General features: G+C 38.3%; 1 protein-coding gene across 6 annotated transcripts in view; it reads left to right on the top strand.

The window, feature by feature from the left end:
- The window catches only part of Kdm3 (Lysine demethylase 3), a 278,486-nt gene that overhangs the window by 178,638 nt on the left and 87,311 nt on the right, over positions 1-12,537 (top strand). The window lies entirely within an intron of this gene.

A 12,537-nucleotide genomic window follows, 5' to 3' on the forward strand; every position in this document is an offset into this window, starting at 1 on the left:
ATCACGTGAACGAACAATAAAATATAACAGTTGCAAAGTTAATAGTATAATTGTAATCAATTATATGCAATTAGAAACATATTCTGTGCTCTCAGATCGTAATAATTAAATTAAAATTAATTTATCGTATATACGACATACGCTCTTTTCCAATGTATCTTGTATTGAATCGATTAATCAGAACGGCGTGGCGAGTATGTTACTTCTTCCTCCTCGATCGAAATGCAACTGACGCCGTTCTCGAACGTCGTCGTTCATCTCGAGTCGATCGTCACGATCAACACGGACGGCCAATTTATCTCGAGGTCATCGCGTTATCTTCTCACCGGGGGCGCTTTCGAGTAGGCGAAGTACGGGCAATGATCACTGTTCATTATGCAGTTCACGTGGCACACGTCCATCAGCTCGCGCCGGTAGTTTACACGCTCGTCACGCACACGCGCGCGCACGCGGAATCTGTCCGCGATGAGCTCGCTCGCGCGCATTGTATATATATATATATATATATATATATATACACGATATATATATATACATATATATATATACGATAAAATACGCACACCCTCGTATCTCTTGTGATATCTCCCCTCCACCGTTATCTACAACTGCAACGGCGTGAAGATTAGAATTCACGTCTCGCTTCGAGATATCGCCTCGGGGAGTGACGGCCATTCGAGGCCGCGTGGAACAAGATGTGAGAATTTTTCTAGAAAAGACTCGCACCAGCGCGGAATCTTTCTTAGGGCTCTGTTAACAATTCTTTTTCGAGGGATTTTTATGCATTAATATTTCCTTTATGTGTGAAATTTATAATATTTAATATAGTGGACAATAATATATTTATTTAGAAAGAAGAAGGAGCTTTAATAATCAGTATTTTTATTTGATATTATATAACGAATTTATTAAAATTTATAAGATATTTATAAATAGATGTTAGGAATGAAAGCTAAAAATAATCTGCCTCGATCAAATCTTTCTGGCAACAAAAAATGCTGTTCTTCAACAACTGCTTTCACTTACATTTTTTACATTTGCCAATTTCTCCCAAATCACGAGTACTTTGAAATCTGACGCCTATGTGTCTCATCATTCGCTTTCGCGGATGCACAAGTGTACATTATCGAATACATACGTACGCTCGTACATTAGTCTCGTGTTACGTACTACACCATCCGGAGTGAACTCGCTTTCCAGACGGGATTCATGTATTCGCACTTGGGGATTGGCGAGCGAGTGGGCCGTACTAACAGTAAATCCAACGAAGCCAGAGGACTTCGTAGGGCATATGAGCTCCGACAGAGGGAAGAAGAAGAAGAATGATGTAACTCTGTCTGGCTCGTTCGGTATGTAATCGTCGCAACAAACGAGTCGTAATTTAAGTCAGCCTCGTGGCGTACGATTGGACATTTTGAGTATCCAAGGTCGAAGCTTCGTTTTGTTCTCGTTAATATTCTTAACTGTTCTTGATAACATTGTTTCAGATAATTTCTTCTTAGGCAAGCTAAAGAAATTTAAAAAATTTGATACCAAGTTATTTTTACAAATGTGATATTATCATTAATAATAATAATATATTCGTTAAAAAAATAATTCTTAGAAAAATAGTCATTATTAACAGCGCAATATTCCGTTGATAAACTATATTGTTATGATAAATAATAGTTTTAAGTTTGAGATATGGCGGTTTTTTTACTACAAAAAAGTTACTTAAGAAATATTTAAGTAATATGTTAAAAAATATTATTTATCATCTTTTGGTCTTTTAAATAGTGTTTACTTATGTAGATATTCAATGGAACCGCGAATCTTGTTTATACATTTTCCTCGAAACTAATCAATTATATAAAAATTAACCAAACAGTCATTACCGTCAATACGAATAAACAGGACTACGTCGAGTAATGACATGTGAATGAAATAGCTTTCAGCGCTCGTTTCGTTCGATGCTGCAAAACGCCCGGTTATTTCACAAATTGCGAGCATGTCCGTGACATCATAGAGCGTTCGAATTTTGCGTATCCATAGGCGAACGATGCCTGGGGAAAATTTCGTGCATTTGTGGCGAACCGGCGATACCAGCATTGGTACTGTCAAAGGATCGAAACCAGACGCATACCGCGTGTTCACGAATTGGCCGATTGATCGACAATGTGTCAAAAGGTGCTTTCTATAGCGTATTGTCTATACGGGATATCTCGCCATTGCGCCGGATGCGTTTTCAGCCGCAGGTTCTTTGACAAATTTGAAATCGATGTTGGCAGTTACATGATGGAGGATCATAATTTACTATCATTTTTTTTCACTTTCGGAACTAAATATTCGAAATAGCTGAATCTCTAATTAACTTTCCCTCAAGTTAAATTTTTAGTCGAAACTGGAGCAGTTTTATTACAGGTACATTTATTAAAGATATTATATATATTTAAAGCTTTATGAGCTTCGCAAGCTTTTACATCAGAATTTATTTTTTTCAGTTTAAATTTAAAAATAAGTCAATATTAAATTTTATCTTAATTTTATAATATTTATATATTTTTATTAATATTGATAAAAGATAATATTAATTTTTGGTCCTTTATAAAGTTTTAAAGGTTTAAAGAATATAATTTATTACAATATTATTACAAAATCTGCAATTGTTAAAAGTTATTATTGATATATTTTATTGTGAAATGATTATCGATGGCCGAATTATTGAAGTAACAATTATTATTATTCCGAGTCATTTCATAAATTTTTCAAAAATATTTGAAAATTACATTCTGTCGTAACACTCGATACATGTGCCACAAATACACACACACACACACGTATCTGTATTATATGTATTATAATTTATTCGTAAAAAAAAAAATTTAAAAAATGCTAAAATTCTCAAGACTTTAATCAGGAAGAGAATATCGAATAGCAAATTAACGCGACACAATTCCGAAAGGTCCATTTGACTTGACTTCGAAGACACGTATTACGATAACTTCCTATTTCCTGTCGCGCGCTTTAATCGGGTCACTGATTCTCCGGCGTCGACTAGAATCCAATTGCAGGAATGTGTCCTCGCAGCGCCAAATCGACCAGACACGACAGACGACCGTGCGACGCAGTCGTATAATAGGACGTCGCATAATAAGTCGCTGTAATATAGCAAACGTGACGTGGCACTATGTAGTCGGACTAGAATAGACGATTCAATGAAATCATGTGCGCATCTCTCTCGTATAGTTCATCATAGTCGGACAACTCTGTTTTATTATTCTTTTAAAGTCACCATTATCGCGTAATTGTCTCGGATAAAATTGGTTCCGCAATTTTTTAAAACATAATTTAACGTAGCAGGAAAATATATGGATTCACGCATGAGTCAATGGACATGTTTATAATCAGCGACCCCAGCATTTTATAATATATGACTATATCTTTTGATTATATATAATGAATTCTAAGAAATTTTATTACATATCTAAGAGTTTCTGAGACATTTTATTATTTTATTTAAGTATAAAAATGTTAATTATTAATGACATTAATATTATAATTTAACTAACTATATCTGTGATTTTTAATTATTTGATGTAATTTGTAATTATTTCCGTTAAATTTTCATATTCGATCTGCTTTATCACAAATGTATAGTATATGTTAACGAGAGAGTAATTAATTTTTCCTTTTATTTGTCGCGTAGCAAAATTCCCCCGAGATGTGTTAACCCGACCCGATTTAACGCAAATAAATTCAACACGACACAATTTCGCTCGGGTCATACGCACTTTACACACAATCTGATATTATAGTAGCTAGTTGGACGCGAACCATAACTCAATTTCTCGACAAACGACTGAACGACCTGCCCACGCACGCGCCCGGGCACGACGGCAATTCCAACAATTTCGTACTCCCGTAATTTGGCCCGTGAATAATTACGACCGGGGGCGGGCGTCGAAAATAACGATATATTTCCGGGATTGCGTGACGGGGCATAAACAAGAAACAAAACGAGGCTCGTTCGTACGTTCCTTTGTTCCTTCGTTCCTTCGTTGCGTCGTATTGCGTTTGCGTTTTCGTTTCTAATTCAAGAAATCCATTAAAAGGATGAACGCTCGCTCGCCTTCGTGACTAACGCTCTTCTTGCCAAAGAGAAGGGTAGGTCGAGGCTTTTCAGGCGTGGAGGAACGCACAACGAGATTTGCGTGGCCGAGAGCCATAAGTGTACGCATACATACATACATACATACATACGTACGTACGAAGGTGCATCCGCATCTACAAGCTCACACGTGTGCGTTTGAACGGCATCCTATATACGCGTGTATTGAATCTGTGAGCGTACATGTGACTCCGGGTGCTTCGAGTGGCGGACCCATTAGCGTAGATCATAAAGGTCCTCAACCTAGTGAGTCACTGCGGGTTAATAATTACTACCGAGCACCATGCAAGCCCATACTCTCTTTCTCTCGGTGCTCTTTCCTCTCCTTCTCGCTTCACTCCATCTTGTGCACGCTCGCGTACATTCACGGAGGCCCCAATAGCGTAATCAAACGAAACTGGTTTCGCGCCGCTTTTAGGAAAAACAAGGTGTTGCCAACGATAGAGACGTCCGCTTTTCGAGCGGTAATATTTAAGATTGATTGATAAAAATATATATATATATATATATAGTTATATATTTCCACTTGATTAGAAATTAAAATTACTGTAATTTTGGCAGTAAATTTTTCTTTAACGCGAATTAGTCTTTGCATTAAATTATTTCATATAAAATGTACTATGTTATTATTTATAATGTTGACATCAATTAAAAAAAAAAATCTGTCACGGGATTCTATTATTTCATTGGTCTATATTTCTAAAAATTTCCTAACTCTATCTTGTAATACGTACGATATATTTAACTCTGATTTAAATAAAGAAGGGACATTTTGTACATTTTTTTTTTTTTTTTTTTTTTTTTTTTTTCAAGAAAAATGAAAAATATATCTGTGTGCTGACGCCACTGAGAAGCTCGCGAGTGCGTGCGACACGCCATGTTGCAGGTTGCGTCGACGAGCGACGACCACGACGACAACGACGACGATGACTTTTGCCTGACGTGACACACCAGGTGCACGTCACGCACGCGAAGACACCCGCCCGGATAGTATGCACCCGCGATGAATCGTATTTATATCCCCGAGTACATAGTATATATTTCTGCGCAGTTTCACCCTCGTTTCATAAAGCAAAAACTACGTAGTTTCGCGTAGGAATTAACACAGAAATAGAAATATCGACGGTCGCGAATTTTGCGCATCGTGCATTTTATTCATTGTCAGTCTTACGCTTATATGCTCAGTGTATATATCGTGATTTTTTTTTTTCAAACAACTATACTTGATTTCGAGAAACAAAAATTGTTAGTATTATAATAATTTCAGAAAACATAGAATTTCATGCAAACAGAAGAACGTAAAATAATTGTAAAATTTATTGTACTTATGTAGTATTCAATTTATTATCTGTTAATCACATCTTGTTTTATAAATAATGATTCCAAAACTGATACAAAGTTAAAAAAAAAAAAAAAAGAGTTCGACTCTTTATGTATTTTATATATATATATATATATATATACACACACACACATTTTATAAATTTAATCAAGTTTGAGATTAACGATAAATCATGACGGCAGTTGTAGCGAACATAAAAAGGGACAAATGCATTACTTTGAAGGAACTGTGTAGATCGTAGACGGTTAAGTTATGGTAGTAACATCGTCGCGTTTGTGCGAAAGAAATCTAGTTAGAAACTGGGAGTCGCAAACTTTGTCCCCTTCCTGTTACAGCCGAGCGAACCGTAGTTGGACGTAGTTGGAAAATAGTTTGGTGCTCCCATGAATTATAGTTGGGATGCCAGTTTAGTCCGCGTTGGTGGTACGATTTGCGCTTACGTGAGCGGAATTTAGCTGCATTCCAATATTAAAGTATCCTTAGGCGATGCGATCTTTCACGCGCGCGATGTCGATGTTACGTGATATCGATTATCGATAATTATTACAATAGCAGCAGTGGTGTATAAAATTATCGTTACAATATATAAACGAGAGATACTTCAAGTTATTATAAAAAAAGAAAAAAAAAAATTGTAACGGCAAATACGAATGTATTATAGAATCTATCGTTGTTTTCCAAATAATTTAACGAATACTACAAAATATATAGAGAATACTTAAATCAAGCTTAAATACGATAATATAAAATACACTTTTTTGATAATTTATTTGATAACGTGTGTCAATATATATGATGTTTACGTTGAAAATTTCGAATGGAGAAAGATTAGCTCCCCCGGGGGCGAACAGAAACAGACTGATCGTTCCGCTTTAAAAGTTATCAAGCGGTGTGCTTTTCTAGCTGTAAAACGTGCCCAGCTATCTACCTCGTATTCGCCGACGCGATCACTTTGGTTGGTTCTCTCGCCCACGAGAGAAAAAGAAAAAGAAGAAGAAGAAGAAGAAGTATGGCGAATAAGAGTGGGAGGGAGGGATGAGAGACGCTAAAGTCTGTGCGATGAGGAAGTTTGTTGCAAACTTTATGCGACTTGGAAGCGAGAAGCCGAAGAGAGATGGAATCGCGCCCGTCCGGTTTTATGTGTTGGGGCCGTTCCGCTTTACTTTCGTCATAAAAATTCCTCGCGTCGCCGCAAACTATTCCCCTCTCGCCAAAGAGAGAAGAATGAGGGGGAGGGGAGGGAGGGGAGGGGGCTAGAGTTTCACCGGATGGAACATGAAGAATGTTCACAAATGACAATATAAAGCTTACGCGCGTATCCTAATCCGTGTGAATGAATTTTACGCCGATAATTACGACAACGGATTAACGTTTAACGGCTATCGTTAAATATTTTCTTAATAGTTGATGAGAGATTATTACTGACTGTATAATCGCGACTTGATTAATCTTTCTTATGAATATTAATTTACTTAATTTTAATATGAGACGTAGAGGAACGAGAAATCGCGCTCTTATGAAAATTTATGAAGAATTATGTTCCAAGTTTCTTCACACAGGAGAGCCAAGTATTTTTATTAACATAAATTAACTGATAATACACGTATATAGCCATACAATCCGAAGAATATACTTACGTGACTCATGAAAGATAACTTTTAATGCGGCGACATTACGGCCATGACAGCTGACGTTTGAAATTTAAACGAGCGTGCTTAGAACGAAACCAGCTCTCTTAGAATAAGGACAATCGTAAATTTGATCGTGATAAAAATTTCCTTTGCGTACAGCTTTACGTAACGTTTGATGAAATCCTTTTATATCTTTTTTTTTTTTTTTTTTTTTTTTTTTTTTTTTTCTTTCTCAAAGAAACTAGGGGAGTTGGCGTTGAATTTACATCGTTATGTAATGCTTTGTGTAAATATTCGGAGCAATTATCAGATGCATTAGGGGCGAGGTATCGATCATCTGCGCGCTACTTTTTGAGATAATTGTTTCTCTACAAAGCGTTCAATCATCTCGACGGGAAGAAACGGGCTCTCGAATGCAAATTCACGACACGATGCAATTTTAGACACGAAGAGCGCGCGTCATGTCCGTTCGTTCGGAAAATCCAATATAACGTCTTATCACGCTTCCTTCGTCGCGCCCTCGAGGTCGTCTTCGACGTGCGATCCAAGGCCTGTTAACGCGACGTATCTAGGCGGCGGCACTGATATTCCGAGAATTCATGGAAACGTGTCACGCATTGACATTCTGTACGGGTCGCGAACGAGATGTTGACTGCTCCAATCTCGAGCGATATCGAGCGTCTCTTTGTCTGTTCAAAGCCGACGGTATTATTAGGTCATACTTGCAATTCAATGAGCTGATTAATTGCGCAATTTGCATAAGCCATTTGATCGACTTGACTGTTTTCGGGCGATCCAAAGGGACCTTCGCGGTTATTTAAGTCGTGATGAATAATGCATGATATAATGGATGTGTCACACTTTTGCATTACGTTAAATCCTCTATCATATTTTATTTATTAATAGAAACGGTTAATAATTATTGAAAGAAAAAAGGAATTTTAAATATTAATAATGATAATTATCATAATGATAAGTTAATTCTATTTTTAAAGTGCCGCAATCTTGCGAAATTATTTATTTTTGCAGAAAGTTAAAAGTCAGGTGTTACGAGGGCATTATTTATCGAGCCTGCACATTTAGCTTACCTCAGCTTCTCCAATTTTCATTTGAGTTAAGCACGTTACGTAAATGCTTGGAATTTTGTGCTTTTTGTTACATTCAGCGCGTGAAATTGGCGAAAGAATGACAAAGTTAAACGAGGTCGCGTACCATTGTCCGAGTATTATCTCTTTACGAGTCGCAGTATCCGCGTTTTACACGATAGTAACGACCATCCGAGAATACCTTGAACCTTCCGCAAGTCGGTACAAAACGAACGCCGGGGAGCATAAAATTGCAACGGCCAGGTCGCGTTATCGGAAACGATCTTCCTTCACGAGGAGGTTGCGCTACCACGCGATCGTCGTCGATAAATCCCTCGTTAACACAAATGATTGGCGTGACCGTAACCCCTTTGCTCGAATGCGCTCGAATCGCGGAAAAAGGCGGCACGAAGGCAACGAGCTCTTCTCTTATATGTCGCGAGCTTAGAGTCGTCTCTAAAAATACCGACTGCTTCGCAGCCCAGCATCACGGTCGTCACGGACGAACAAGGCGCGATCGAATAAAGAAAGAGAGAGAGAGAGAGAGACGGTTGCCGCGCGAGAAAAACGTCCAGACTCATCCGGACGTTATTGAAACAACACTGCGTGTAGGTGGAAGCGAACGTGTAGAAATTATTGGAACCGCAACGCGCCAAAGTGCGGATGGAGGAAACCTGTTCGCGCTGGAAAAATCGCCAAGGTTACGCCTAAGATTATAGCCGGAGAATAACTACATTTTACACGTACATTCTATCTCTAGATACAGCTACTTGTAACCGAGGCGTGCCGAGGTGCTGTTGTATTATATTGCTCTTTGCGAAGGGAATCAAGCCTCTTTATCGGATCCTTATCTTTGTGAGGTGAAAAATTATGAACGATTTGTGGGAGAGATTTAATTAAAGCGCGCTCTCTTTTTTTTTTTTTTTTTTCTCTACACACACGTATACATACATATAATGTAACCTTTTTATTAGAGAAACAATTTTTCTATATCTGTATGTGTATTTGGAATATTAAAATTATAATATGTAACTTGAATGTGAGCGAAAAATGGCTGTAATATCCTATAAAAGTTTATAAAGTCCTAAGATTAATCGAGATAGCGTGTCCCATAATGCGTGACAATTTTATCTGAAAAATTCGACAATTTTCGAAATGTGTGTAAATGTGTCTGCTAAGTTTTGCGCTAATAGAAGATACAAGATTTTTTAATTTAATAAACGTCTCGAATCTGACAAATTCAATGTTACCGCAGATGGAAATATACTATTTTATCTTACAATTGGTTGGAAATGGTTTAATGCATTATTCGTTCGTTCATTCAAAATTAACCACAGTGATACGTGAAAGTTAAATTGACGCGCGAATGCAACGCGATCTTCATCAGAGAAATGTGTGCAGCGCCGTATTTCAAAAATACCCCGCGTTAACGTTTAGAAATAGCTATTAATGTCAATTGTACGATCTCGTGTATAGATCATCTCTGCCAAAAATCGCCGCCGTATGTTATTGCAACAACGTCGTTCGATCGATAACATAACTCGGTGTATTTATAGTAACGTATACGGTTTACTTTTACGCGCATACTTGGCGACATTCTGCTTTATTGGCATCAAGCATGGCACGCGATCATTAACATTCGCGAGCAATGCCAAGACTCGTGTCATTATCGCGGATCGTCAAATCGACGCGCGAGGCACATACGAAATTATCGCGTCGAAATACAAAGTCGCTGGGTTAATTCCAAAGATCATCCATTTATAAACAACCAAGTACTTACGCGCTTACAGAGATGACCCACGTGACATTTGTAAAGATAACGTGTTATAAATCGGCGTTTAATGTTGACGTATCATAAGTTGGCAATTAAACGCTGGCACGATCTTGTGCCAGAATTTAACACGACATTACCGAGCTAAATATCGACGGTCTTTGATACGACTCTTGATAGGACTCTTCTCGTTTTGCAAAATCCGCACGATAAAGCAAAAATATGAAAAAGACACGTGTGCAATTTTCTTATTTTTTTATCGCTTCGCGATATAAAAAACATACGTTGAATTTCTCGAAAGCAATAATTCGCAATATTATGTTTGCCTTTTATGTCCGAGGAGATGTTTATGAGAATTAATGTAATGCCAACAACAAGTTACAACGGCGCAATTTGGGATTACTTCAATTCCACGAATACCGTCAATCGGATAATGTCGCGAATGAGATGATTTCCATGTATTCTCCGCGTCTATTTAAATCGACATGGCATGGCGCTTCTTACGCCGTACGATAATGTTTGCGATACGTAAATTGAAACGAATCGAGTTGCGCTATTTTTGTGAATATAACGACTTCAAATTCTCTCACTCAGGAAACTTCGCTCAATTAATGCTAGATACGATTAAGTTCTTATTACGTTACACATCGCGTCGTAAAAATAGAAGAGAACGGAAATATTCAATAGAGGAAAACCGCAAGGAGATAAACGACTGCATCTGTCGCAGCGTAAATTCTCGTCGAATCTAGTCTGTTGATGATATCATATCGCTCCCGATATCACTAGACGAGAAACGTCAATATTTATCCGTCTCTCTATCTCTTTTTTTAGATCTATTTAGATACTTGAGCCAACGCAATTAAATTAACTCCAATAATAACATTTTTCTACGATTATTTTTGTAATTTAATTTTTTTTAACATCAAAGATAAGAACATTTGAGATAATATTATTGATAGGGATAGAAGCGCAAATTTATAATTACATTATACGCAATATAACATTATTATTGCGATTCAATATTTTTTTATTCACGACTGTTCACAAACAGTTGTAATCCAATTTTTTTAAATATTTTCCTTTTTTACAATCGTAATAGACACACACACGCGGAAGTAACATCGCCGATTTTCGAGAGGGATTTATATTTACAAACGAGGATTAAAAAAAAAAAAAATCGACCACACCACGTCGTTTCTTCCATTACTTTTGATCGCGTAACGCGATTTACCGGCCGGTGGGATCGATCGGAGCGTATTAGCATTTAAAATATATGACACCGCTGACGCAGACCATACCCGTTGAGAGACACATGTACAAGTATATGTGTACACGGTATATACCGGTCGTACCAGTTTGCGGACGACGAGTTTGGGGAGGGAGAAGACATCCGGCGTCAGGCGTAACGCCAGAAACTGGAACGACCAGTTATTCGACTCGCGCGAGGCGTCTCTCTCGGCGCAAACTTTCCTCCCTGTCTCCCTCGATCTCTCTTCTAAGAAACAAGTTCGAGAGTTTAGCATCCCGACTCACTGTCGCGACGATTTCTGAAGGCATCGTCGGTTTACACATTCTTGAGCATACACGCGAATACTTCGCTTTAAATCCTCCAGCTTAAGATTAGCTACTGGATTATTATGAAGCCTGGACGCGCTTGAGTGTATACGTCGATCGTAAATGGTAAATTTATTCAAATTTTCTTACCGCAGCAAGCAAGAAAATATATGCGTTATGCATTGAACAAGAGATTGATTGCTACTGATTTTTTCAAAATTTTCTTGCCAACTAAATCCGAATAAATCTGTTCACTTTTGAAGCAATCAAACGAGCTGAAATTATCGAATTCAAGTTTACTTGGTAATCGGGAAGGTGAAAATTTTCGAGACATCATGTATATAAATTGGTTCAAAATAACCATCTCCTCTTAAACTCGGGTGAAATTGGAGAAGCGAACTATCGCGATAGTCCATTAAACTTTTCCCCGTCGTAATCGCGGCGTTCTCGATTTAAGCCGTAATTTCAGAGTTAAAGGGTTAAAGCTGCCGCGGCCGTCACGACGAAACATTTCAAAGTTGTCGAGTGACGCTTTCGCAATTCCCTCTCGTTTGATAGGGTCGAAAATTAGGGAAACTCCGCAAGTGTTGGCGACGCGCCTTCTAAGCTCTTCGTCCAGCGCCTTAATCCATTCCCCGGTCGATCGCCGCCTGCTACGAGCAGCGCTTAGGAAAGAAGCTCGAGACGCGCTCGGAATCCAGAATTTCGTTCGCAACCCTCACGCAAGCGGGGCGGGTAGGGTGGGAAATCGTGTGGCTCCGTAGAGACGAGGGAGGGGTCCGAGGGAAACGATGCCTAACACGTTCCAACGGGATGCCTGCGCGAGTAGCACTGTGTACGGAATACGGAATACCGAATGATGCATACCCAGGCTTTCGGGAAGTATAGCGTTTCGCATCTCCAGTTGACGTCCGACAGCCACTGTCGCATCGTACGCCCCATTCATCATGTTTTTGTTTAAGGCAATTTCAATAAAAACGACTTTTTGCATATCGCGGCGTTAAGCG

This window comes from Anoplolepis gracilipes, chromosome 12 (assembly GCF_047496725.1).
Source record: "Anoplolepis gracilipes chromosome 12, ASM4749672v1, whole genome shotgun sequence".
NCBI classification, from domain to species: Eukaryota; Metazoa; Arthropoda; class Insecta; order Hymenoptera; family Formicidae; genus Anoplolepis; species Anoplolepis gracilipes.